General features: G+C 33.1%; 1 protein-coding gene across 3 annotated transcripts in view; it reads right to left on the bottom strand.

Moving 5' to 3' along the window:
- The window catches only part of LOC114328180 (sodium-coupled monocarboxylate transporter 1), a 542,514-nt gene that overhangs the window by 262,283 nt on the left and 266,973 nt on the right, over positions 1-13,258 (bottom strand). For all 3 annotated transcript variants that reach the window (XM_028276963.2, XM_028276962.2, XM_028276964.2), the window contains one exon: positions 8,755-8,794. The gene's annotated coding sequence lies outside the window, so the exon portion shown is untranslated. The remainder of the gene's footprint in view (positions 1-8,754; positions 8,795-13,258) is intronic.

Genomic DNA, 13,258 nt, shown 5'->3' on the forward strand with positions numbered 1-13,258 from the left:
ACGTGGTATGCTAAAACGGGATGTGCAGGACTTTAATAAATATTTTTTTTTACTATTTTCCAATCATTAAAAATAGCTAAAAATATGTTTTTTGTATGCTTCAATAAATGTTATACCTATAAAAAAATAATAATATGACAATTTCTATAACATTTTTTCCGTAATAAAAATAAACAAGAATGGTATCCCGTTTTGTCCAACTCTCCCCTACTCATGTTGTGACTGGCTGAATGGCATAAAGTCCATGCCAAAAAAAATTAAAAATTAAAAAAAAACCTTTATTTTTTTGTTAATTGTCATTTTTGATATTTTTAACCTGGGGTCATTTTCCCCCCCTTGGTCATCCGTGTAACAAAAAAAGGTTGGTCATCGGAAGGTTAATAAGAAAAGCGAAGGATAGAGCTGAATTTGCAGAAGTCGTCAACCATTAGAGACAGCCATCCTCCATTACATAATGCACTGAAAGAAGAATAACCTAAACGCCGATGTTAAAAGAAAAATAGCCTAAAAAGACAACTTTTTAAATATTTTTGCAAATACGATCGACTTATAGTATAATATATTCGATCGATATTATAATAATAATAATATTTTAACAACATTTTTTATTTTTTAACATATTAAATTAAAGTTATACCTATAAATTATTTATTCCTTAATTATTTTAAGTCACGTATTTCTTTATTTTTGTATTTAACGGATTGTTTAAAGCTTAATACTGTTATGACAAGTGAAAAAACATATTTTTTATATTCATTTAGTCTATTTAACATTTCAACCTTCAATCAAAACCTACTAAAACACATCGGTGGAAAAATACCAATGAGATAAGAAAATTAACCAATAAAAAATTTGTCATTTTGTTATGTTATAAGTTTAATTATTAATATAATAACAATTTTAATAATCTATGTAAACAGGTCTCTGTTAGTCTTACTTAAACGCCTGCACGTGATTTTGTTAAATAAAACATTTAATCACATGAATAAACAGTTCTCTTTTTGATAAAACGATCTATCTATTTTTTGATAACATAATAAAATTGAAGTAAAAATTAAAATTATTGTATTTCTCACGTGCAGACTTCCCCAGAAGATTAGCAATGTCAATGTTGTAATAACATTATCAGTGAGATACAGAAAACGATATTGCATAATGTGATACGAAAGATATACGAAGAAACTAAGAACTTGAATATACTAAAAAGGAAAAATAATCTAAACTGCAAAGAATTATAAAATGTCAAGTACAACTGTAACAAAGCGTAAACCATGACTCACTGATGACACTTGAAGTATAACTTATGCAGGGAAGTACACCTAAGATTTGGTGCAGACGAAACATCAGTGTAGCGAAGATAAACAATATAACATATCCAAATTTGTGTAGAAATTGGACAAAACGTATCTGGCAACATACGGAGATGACGCTAAAATCGCGGCAAAATACAGGAACCTAAATACAATAGACAAATGGAAAATAGCAATAAATCCAGAAAAAACCCAAGTGGTTAACTTAAAAGGGAAGGGGTAATCCAGAAGAAACGGTAACAATGCAAGACAGACTCATCGAATGGCAAAATGAATCTAAATACCTAGGAGTCATAATGGACCAAGGTTTAAAATGCCCAACACATGTTAACGCGGAAGTTCAGAAAACAGCAACGGTTAGAGTCATAATAAGGGAACTAAAAGAAAGAGGAAGCAAATTAGCTATGGAAACAAAATTAAGAGTGATAAACAGCATTATAGTACCTACCAATAATTTCCTATGCATATGTCGCATGGGCCACGTAAGTCAAAACAATAAAAAGAAGATACAGAAGCTGCAAATTAGACCAGGGCGCATCTGTAAAGATATTAGTACATTTGGATGTTGAGAGGTGACTCATATTTTTTTGTAGAAATTGCTTAAAAATAACTCATATAATAATATTTGAGTTATCCTCCCACTTAAAAAGGTCCGGAACATTGTTTAAATAATCAAAATGTCATTAATGTCAATTAATGAAGGAAAAATTCGATTTTTTTCTTGATTTTTTGATTATAACTTTAAAAGTATTCATTTTGGAGAAAAGTTGCACCGATATAAAAGTTGCGAAATTAAATTTCCTACAATATAGAATTAACAACTAGATCCAGATAAAGAGATAAAATGTAGAATCGAGATAGCCCGCACGACATTTTTAAAAATGAGGTCATTCTGCTGTAATGATACCTTGCAACTTCAACTTCGAAAGCGCATGATTAAATGCTACATTTGGTCAGTCCTCTTGTATGGTGTCGAAGCATGGACATTAAAAATATCCACCATTAACCGTTTGGAGGCCTTTGAAATGTGGCTGCACAGACGTATTCTGAAAATACCATGGACGGCTATGCTGACAAATGTGGCAGTCCTTAAGAGAGCAATTGCTACCCGCGAGCTGCTTGATAACATCAAATATAGAAAGATGGCCTATTTTGGACACGTAGTAAGGGGAGACCGGTATAATATTATTCAACTTATTATGATGGGTAAACTCGAAGGACGCAGAGGAATTGGTAGAAAGTAGGCCTCTTGGTTGAAGAATATCCGGGAGTGGACAGGAATAAAGAAAGCAGAACACCTATTTAGAATAGCTCGAGACAGAGACAGTTTCGCCATGTTAATGCCAACGTCAAGGGGACTTGATAGGGCACGTTAAGAAGAAGACAATATAGAATTAACTGAAAATTTTAAAAATTGTCACTCTTGTTGCAAAATAGCAATAATTTCTAAAAAAAAAGCCATAAAAAAACAAGTATTTGTATTTTACGTTTTTCAACCATTTATGCGACACATAGGACCTTTATATTTCACCCAAAAAAACTTCATGATATGGTAAAACAATACTATAAATTTCATTAAGATCAGTTTAATAGATTTTTGCAAAATAAATTTTGCAATCCAGCTTTCGCAAAGAAGTTCATTTTTTCAAAATGTTGCAGCACTGAAAATAAAGCAGACAGTAAGGTAAATTTTTTTGCGTAGAAAAGAATACTGTGCCTTTCATTTTCAATTTGCAAAATTAAAATCGGTTAACTACCACGGCGTCAGGAATTTTTTTAAATAAATATTAATTTTTGGTGCTACGCGCAGGACAGCGGATACGTTCGCTCTGATTGGGCATCCCAATGACCTTTGATAATGATTAATAAAGAAATTTGTCTATTGCAAAATAAAAACACATACTCTGTCCTTTGAAATAACACTTTTTTTAGCAAAAACTTTCTTTGTTCATATATTAACTTAGACATATGCAATTGTTTAAACAATTTTTCACAAACAATAATCAAATTAGTTCGATTTTTTTGGAATTAAAATATGAACATACAACAAAATATAGGGTAAGAAAATAATATATTAGATAAAGATTGGACGAAATTTTGGTATTTAATTACACAACTTTTATTTTTGTGCTACTTTTCTGGAAAGTGAACACTTTTAAAGGTATAATCAAAAAACGAAGAAAAAAATCGAATTTTTCCTTCATTTTTTGACAATTTGATTATTTAAACAATGTTCCGGACATTTTTGAGTGGGAGGATAACCCAATTATTATTATATGAGTTATTTTAAAGTAATTTCTGCAAAAAAATATGAGTCACCTCTCAACGTCCATCTCAAAACAGATGCGCCCTGGACTATATTGAAAAACAAAAAATAACTATGTATCAGCGATAGACGTGTACGAGCTCATTACTTTATAGCCACCCATACAATAATTATTATTATACTCTCCAAGATATAGCACACTGATCACCGGCATCCTTTGGAGACCCCTAAACTGATCACCTCAGATAGGTAAACTCATCACCAGCATTTTTTTTCCTCACGCAGCTAGTTACTAATACGGAAACCAAAAACTCAGAACTGGAAATAGTTACAACTTATGAATACCTGGGAAGTATCATTACTAACGACGGAAAAATAGACTGGGAAATAACAAATAGAGCAAAGAAATCAAACAAGTTATACTATGCCTTAGCCCCAATACTGGGAAAAAAAAAACTTGCAAGAGAGACAAAAATAAACATATATAACACAATAGTGATACCGACTGTGCTCTACGCAAGTGAAAACTGGACAATTCTGGAAAAACATAAGAGCAGAATAAATGCAATGGAGATGAGACATTTCAGAAGGATAGTTGGAAAGACAAAATGGGATAGATTAAGCAACGAGGCTATTAGGGAATGGCCAACCAAGAACCAATAATGAATAAACTAAAAAAGAGAGAAATGAATTGGTATGGGCATTTGATGAGGATGCAACCCAACAGAATTACGAGAAGAATCCACGAAGCAAGGAACATTGCAAAAAGAAAAAGAGGCAGACCAAGAAAAAAATTGATACAGCAAATAGTAGAGGCGGGAAAAGTTAAAGAAAAATCACTCGAGGAATTAAAAATAATGACCGAAAACAGAAAAGAATGGAAGAGATGGGTGAATGTAAATTAAAATAGCTATCCCAAATCCGACACAATGATAGGGTACAAGGCAGGGAAGAAAGAAAGAAAGAAGATTATTTAAACAATGTTCCGGACTTTTTGAGTGGGAGGATAACTTAATTATTATTATATGGGTTAATTCCAAGCAATTTCTACAAAAAAATTATATTCACCTCTCAACGTCCATCTTAAAACAGATCCGCCCTGGACTAAATGTGCACAGATACGTTGCTGAACGTTTCCTGTTCAGAGATCTAAAACAAATAGGTAAGTACGGGTACTGGATATGATGGAAGAAAAAATCAGAATGAAATTAGCTGAGCTAGGAGACCACCAAAACTGAATCTTGCGAGAGATATTAAGATATTATATGTACTGTAGATAGAACCGCAGAATACCCAAACAGCAAATATTAGCAAACGTGTAATAAAGTCTAGATAATCGTATCTCTACCAAAAGAGGACAACGCGAGAAAAACGTCTTCGGCTACCACAAAAAAATTAATAAAACACTCACAAAAGGCGCAAGCCACAAAAAACGCTAACAGAATACAAGAAACAGGCAAGAGATAGCCGCACTAAGGCTTCTCACGCTACCCTGCGTAGTTCGGGTAGGTTATCATACGTCATACGGAAGTTCTTTGTACAAAGGTATTCCACATGACATGCATTCTGCTGATTTCTGATTTGAAGCGTCTTAGCAGTGTGCAAGTCTCGTAGGCTCGGTTCGATTCTATGCTTGCTTGCTTGAAGATTTATTTCAAAAATTTAAACTCCTCGCCAAATAGATTAGTAGAAATTACATACAAAATTTTGGTCTCCAAATTATGATAAGATTAATAAGGTTTGTTCGAAATCAACCCATAAACATAAAATTGGTAACCAGCTTCCTCCCTAACTAATATTATTTCGTTGACAAATTCGTTTAACAATATCAAAGCAAAATGCTGAGTAAGTTTACAATAATAAGGGAGTTAAAGGGAGTCAATATAGATTTTGACTTCGGAAAAAACCAAACAAGATTTAACTTTTTGTAATTTGATTAAGAAATGTTTAATAAAGAACATAAATATATCAAAAAGTTAGAGCTCCAGAAACGGGTGCTTCATTTTTTATTAAACAAATGAACTGCGAAGTTAGTTGTTTTTTTAAATAACTCCGAAAATATAAATCTTAGAAAAAAACTGACTTGGCCATTGAAAAACTCAGAAACTTACAAAAAAACGTCATATTAAAGATTTTTCTAAAATTAAATCTATAGCCTCTATAATTTCTTATTTATAACGCTAAAGTCACCCTTCTCACAAACATTGACGTACACTACCGTTCAGCGAAGTGCACGGTTGAGTTATTAATTTTAATATAATTCTTTAACTAATGGATCAAATGAAATTTTACAGATTGAACATAAAATAAGAATAATTAAGCTAGCTTATGATTATAATAAAAAGAAATAAAATGTATTACATGAATTTTGTTTAAAAATGATTTAAAACTGTGTAACTAATACAATTTTACCTATAAAACTCTCAAATTGAAACAACTTACCTTTCAAATATATTACTAAACGATGCGCGATGTTTTGTTCAAAAACAATCTCAAAAATTTAATTCAAATGACACGACGATGTCTTAAAAAACGTAATTTTTGAAATCTTCGTAGTTTTATAGAATTATCACCAATTTAAGACGGTATTACTCAAGTATGAACAGATTTATTACAATTTTATAGGTGTTTTTTAAAGCGTAGGATGTGATCTTTAAAATTAATGCACTTAATGCACATAACTATTTGAACTTTAAAAGGGTAAACCCTGTACTACAACCCTGGGGCAACCCAGTTGGTTGTTAACCTCTCACCTGATCACAACCTTGTGTAAATTCCGAGCAAGGATGAAATACATCCACATGTGATATATTTTAATCTTAAGACATCGACTTATTGTCGATTACTACACAGCTCATAATGTAGCAATAATGTTATTTTGAGGTTTTACACCTATTCAAGTGGCTAGTTTCAATTACTTGTACACTGGACGTTTACACTGAGGATGGTCAGTTTGACCGAAAATGTTTTGTTGTACTTCCACTCCCTTGTGGATAAATTTTAAGAATTTTTTAATAAATTATATACCTACATACAACAGAAGTGCTTACTTCATTCTACGTTGTGATAACTATTTGACTTTAAAAAACGAAATAAACAATTTAATTTTTAGAAAATTAAGAAAGATAAAACAATGTAATATAAAAACCGAAAATTACTAGCTAAAAAAATGTTTTTACAAAGTGATCAAAACTTTTTTCTGCAAAAATTACCTAAAATACATTTAATAACATTTTAGCAATAATAAATGTTAAACAAAAATTTTTTTCTGGCTAATTATATCGGTCAAGGCCATCAAATTCACAAATAAAATCTGAGCTCTTATACAGTATGTCTGCGTAACTTGGAACCTATTGATAACTTTTTTATTATCAAATTATCAGTTTTAGAAAAAAAAGTTACTCATTATAAAATACTCTACATCGTATAGAATCTAAGATGCAACCATCAGATATCAATTTTTTTTTAAATCTTACACTAGGTATGTCAAAAAATATGAATTTCACTCAAGAGTAAAATACCTTTATATTTCACTATGTTTCAAATTTCAATTGCATTCTTCTAATTGAAATATTGTAAATTATAAAGGCACTTACTGTTAAGCGAAATTCGTATTTTTTTACATACCTCGTATAAAATTGAAAAAGTTTGATATCTGATGGTTGTATCTTAGATTATCGACCAGGTAGAGCATTTTATGAAGAATAACTTGTTTCCGTGAGATTGCTAATAAAATAGTTATCATTATTATAATAAAATGATGATGGGTATCCATATTTTGAGAAAAAATTGATTTTTTTTTCAATTAGACGTATGTAATTGGATATTAAAATATAGTTTTTAATTTTAAACAACTTTTCATAATAATAATTTTTGATATTCTGGAATATAAAGGTACTTTACTCTTTAACGAAATTCATATTTTTGACATACTTACCTCGTATTAAATTGATAAAATTTGATATCTGATGGTTGAGTTTTAGATTTAAGACTATGCAGAGCATTTTATGAAGAATATCTTTTTTTTCGTAAAATTGATAATAAAAAAATTTCCCATATGGTTCCTAGCAGGCAGACATACTGTATAAGAGCTTCTGTATAAGAATTCTCAAATTGTAAACCCACATTCGGATTCAGCATAATCAAAAACAAAATAGAAACATATTTGATCAAAGTAAAATTATGAATTCAAGGATATTTTTAAAATCATTTATAGAAAACAATTGTTATTGTTTAAACAATTAATAAACAATTGGCGAAAAAATCTGTGAATAACTCACGAATAACTTTTTACTTTAACAAACAAATAAACTAACAAAAACAGTTTTAGAAAAATATAAGCTTGTTTGAATTTTTCCGAAACAATGCACATTTTCGTCCTATATTGACTCCCCTATAATAAGAAATAAAGGACACGATATAACTAACCAGATGACTGTGTATTACAGTGCAAACATGGAAAGTTCTTAAAAAGACTACCATAACACTCTCTGTCCTTTCAATAATACTTAAAAGGAATACAGCCTCTAACAAAACCCTTAACTTCTCAAGATGTAGAGGTATTTTAAAGCTTCGGTATATTTGAGTAAAATGAAGAATGCCATTAATTTAATGTATGTGAAAAACGGCGAAAAGTTACCTATTTTAAAACTTAATAATATCGAATCCGAATCTAAATGTCCCTTGTAAGTATCAATAAAACGTATGTTTAACAAAAATTTACTGTATTATATTAAAGGTATTAAAAATAAATAAGGTTTCAATACTGTTTAAGAACGTAGGCGCAACATTTTGGGATAATGCTTTTTAAATGCATTAATTTTTTTCGAATCCTGAGAAAACGAAGTATTTATGAAAAATTTAAACGCACAATGAAAGACTGTATTATTACCGAGAGCCAAAAGTCCATGAAAACTTCTTTATTGTTTATAAGTCTGTGACTTATAAGTCACAGGGGTAAAAAAGAGGAGAAAATTGAGTGTGATTTTTAATTTCAAATATCTCATTCAAAAGAATTGGCCCTCGGTAATAATATGTAATCTTTCATTCTGCGTTTTAGTTTTTCATAAATATTTATTGATTTCCTCAGGATTAAAAAAAACTGAATGCATTTAAAAAGCATTGGCCCGAAATTTTGCTCCTACGCTCTTAGCTGTATTTTTGTATCACGTTACTTACCTAAAAAATACCTCTATATGCTTCTGTTTTGGACTGAATTCTGTAACAAAAATAATTGTTGACATTTTTGCTTTTAACTTATATATTCAGTAATTATTCTTATTAACAATTTTATATTTTTAATAAGAACAAAAAATGACAAAAAAAAACAAGAACGAATAAATTGGTCTGATCTCTAATAATTAGAAGTAAGAAAAAAATACGCAAAGAGATGAAAAGTAAAATACCAGAGCCTGTAGCAAACCCCATAATGAGCAATTAGCACCTTATAAATATTGCTTTGCATACAATCAAGTTATTGCTAAATATGGAGTCACCATCATCATCATTTAGCCAATCGCATCCACATCTATGAAACAAAACAGCAGACGTGCCTGGAAGCTGATTCGGAATCTTGGCAACGATCCCGCTGCTCCGGCAGTCAACATGACAGAAGTCACACCCGATCAGATAGCCCATCATCTTCTAATGAACGGTAAGACGACATCAAGAAAGAACAAGGTGAGAGCTCAACGGAATATCGACGAAGAAAGAGATGTTCTAGGTACCTCTTTTTGTCTAGAGGAGATGAGAGGCGCGATCCATCAAATGAAAGATAATAAAGCGGCTGGTCTGGACGACATACGAACAGAGCAAATAAAGAACTTTGGACTAAAAACCGTAGAGGGGCTCGTAAGAATGATGAATTGCTCCATCCGTACATTACAAATCCCCAAAAACCTGGAGGAAAGCTAGAGTGGTAGCCCTCTTAAAACCAGGGAAGGATCCGGCGGATACAAAGAGTTTTAGACCTGTATCTCTCTTGTGCCACCTTTTCAAGCCCTTTGAAACAATGATACTGAACCGGATCGCAGAATATGTGGAGACTAAAATTATTCCAGAACAAGCAGGATTCAGGCCCGGAAAATGCTGCTGCAGTCAAATTCTTAATCTCACCCAACATATTGAAGATGGTTTTGAAAGGAAGGAAATAACAGGAGTAGCGTTCATAGACCTCACTGCCGCCTATGATACAGTTAACCATCAACGGCTACTCGCAAAACTCTACGAAACTACAAAGGATTTCCGACTAATAAGGTTAGTGAAATGTCTCCTCCACAATAAACGCTTCTACGTAACGCTCCAGTCCAAGACCAGTCGGTGGAGGGACCAAAAAAATGGGCTACCACAGGAAAGTGTCCTCGCGCCGATTTTATACAACATATACACCAACGACCAACCCACACATCAACAAACAAGGCAATTTATTTACGCTGATGATACAGCTGTGGCAGCTCAGGGAATAACCTTCAATGAAGTCGAAGTGAAACTGACAAATTCCCTGGGAGACTTAGCTCTATACTACGATAAAAACAATCTAAAACCCAATCCCACAAAAACCCAGGTATGTATGTGCTTTCCATCTGAGAAACAAGCATGCCCGAAGACCGCTGGAGGTGAAATGGCTTGGTCAGATGCTGGAACACAACGAGACGCCACAATATCGTGGGATCCGTCTGGATAGAACTCTGTCTTACCGATACCACTGTCAAGATGTCAAGAAGAAAGTAAGTGCCAGAAATAATATCATCCGCAAGCTAACTAATACAAAATGGGGAGCACAACCACACACTCTCCGCACTTCTGCCCTAGGAGTTTAGAGCACCAGTATGGGCAAACTCTGCTCACGCAAAGAATGTAGACGTGGCTCTAAATGAAACGGTTCGTATAATATCGGGTTGCCTAAAACCGACACCTATTGACCCCATAGCTGGAATTGCTCCACCACCTATCAGGATGAGGGTCACGTCACAGGTAGAACGAAAAAATCAGGAGAAGGACCGAAGACGCCCCTTATATGACCACCAAACTCAGCCAAGCAAACTAAGATCTCGGAAAAGCTTCCTGAAAACATCAAGATCCATCCCCGAAGCGCCAGAGACACGCCGAATACACCTATGGCAAGCGTCAGCTACCGCGACACATTTTCCTCTCTCAGAGGAAATGGCTGCTGGACACAATTTACCGTATCCGACTTGGAAAGCGGTAAACAGACTAAGAACCGGCGTTTCACGTTGTGCAGTAACCTGAAAAAATGGGAATACCAGGGGGACGATACCTGCGACTGTAGCGCGGTTCAGACCAGCCGGCATCTACTATCATGCACAGAGATGAGAGAGACCTGCACAGAAGAAGACTTAATTATAGCAAATGACAGGGCCGTCTATGTGGCCAACCATTGGAAATACAGAATTTAAAGTTTTTGGTGTTTCGGACACGGAAAGTAAGTAATCCACTGCTAGACAGGCCTCCCTCAGTTTCTTCCAATGTATTCTTCTTGTCCAGGGAGTCTTGTGGTGTATTTGTTTCTGTGGCAAAAGCGTTATCTTGAATATGAAACGAAAAAGAACAAAAGTTATACTCGAGTATGGTGACAGTAGGTTGTACATTAGAACTTTTTAGAATTTTTTTATGGTTTAGGTAATGACGATAATTTCCAATCTTCGATGGGAAAAGGACCCTAAAGAAGTATACCCTATTCCACGAATACACGACTGTTTTGGATCATCTCGACAACGAATATTTTACTGTGCAAAATATGAACAACGAAAGTAAAATGCAAATTACAGTGTTGATTATTGGAATAATTATTAGAGCCATTTACTTTCGTACTTCTTGTGTTGCAGACTAAAATATTCGTTATAGCGATAATCCAAAACAGTCATTTCGTGGAATGGCCCATAGACCAGGGAATTTAGAACTAAAAACACCGGAATAAATCGATTTTTAAATACAGCACCTAGAGACTTGCAACTTTTTGCATTGTGTTCAGGATGACGACAGGAACAAAGTTTACAATAGCAAAATTGGTGGAAATGCATAATTGCATTTCCAGTACTGTCAACATGTCAAACATTTTGAACATGAAGACGCTAAGGGTAGTCTGGAGTTTAGAGGATTTTCGGCACTAAAATGCAAACAGATTACTTATGGGTATTTGGGGTTGGCGAACACGAATCTGACATCAGAATTGGCTCTCGGAGCACCTAGTACCCAGGGTGACTGATATCCTGTCATCTTCTGGAATTTTGAGGCCATCCAACACTAAATTGATGTAATCAGAGTAGGTACTCGAGAGTTTTTTGAGTTACTGAACACGAATATGACTTAAGTGAGGGTCTGGCAGCGTAAGTGAGGGCCTCTGGAATGTTTGGTGTCAATCCGGTGATGACGAATAACAACGTCAATGCCTAATAATAACACGATCAAATTAGAATATTGTATATTAAAAGTGACAAACAAACAAAATCTAGCTCTTAATCTACAGATTTTGACATATTTATGCAATTTTGGATGCATTTTATGCACTGTTAATGCAATTATGCATTTTCACCAATTTGTCCATTGTGGACTTTCCTGATAGGCCAGGGTAACAAGGCAAAACTATACCCTGTTCGTGACACTTCAACAGCCAGGGTACTGAAGCGTTTTTTCGATAGGTGATACCTATGAGAACAAACTGTAACTATTTCTTGCGTAGGATCTGGCGGCCATTTTTATTTATAAACAATTTAGTGTCAAAAAAGGCCTTTTTCCATTTTTTTCCAAATCAATGGATAACAGTGATACTTATGGTTTTTTCAGTGCAAACAAGCATCTTCGAGAACACGGAAAAATCTTTAAAAGTATTACAAAATTTGATATACAGTGGAACCCCGATAAGTCGGCCTCCAATAACCTGGAAGTCCGGCTAACCCGCACTGATTTTCATCAGAAAAAATTAACATTTTTTTGGTTTGACTGAGTTTTTTTACCAAGAAATGAACAATACTGTATACAACTGTACGTAATTTAGATGTATTGTCCATATGTATTTCATGTTTTCGCAATTATAATGTAGTTTATGTACCTGTAAGTATACAGTATTTTTTTAACTTTACCATATTCTCCGAAAAACGCGGATTTTCGATAACCCGGATCGGCCGCGGTCCCGATTAATCCGACTTATCGAGGTTCCACTGTACTTATTTTATTGTTAATATAATTGCGAAAAATCGTCGAAATTGCAAAAAAAATAATTTCGCAATAACTATTGCAAAAATTAGTGTATAGCTTTAAAATTTTTGTCAAGTGAGGGTTCTTTGGTGCTTAATATGTGACAAAAATTTCAAAGCTATTCATCCAATTGTTTCAATTTTATTCAAATTGTTTATCCCAGAGTGCTTTTTTTGTAATAACATAGGTCAGAAAAAATTATTTTAGAACCATACTACAGTTCTCAAAAAAGTTAATAAAACATGCATTTATTAGTAATAAATAATTATGCAAAAGTATCGTCAATTTTTCCGTATAAAATTTTTGAATACCTTTTTTCAAAAATATCTAATTTTTCACCGTGTTTTAGGTGCACAACTACCAAGTAATGTTATGTATTATATGTATTTAATAATTGATAAAAAATTGTAATAAACATACCTATATAAAATTATATATAATTTATTATATAAAAAAATAAAAACTTAAT

The sequence above is a fragment of the Diabrotica virgifera genome, chromosome 6 (assembly GCF_917563875.1).
Source record: "Diabrotica virgifera virgifera chromosome 6, PGI_DIABVI_V3a".
NCBI classification, from domain to species: Eukaryota; Metazoa; Arthropoda; class Insecta; order Coleoptera; family Chrysomelidae; genus Diabrotica; species Diabrotica virgifera.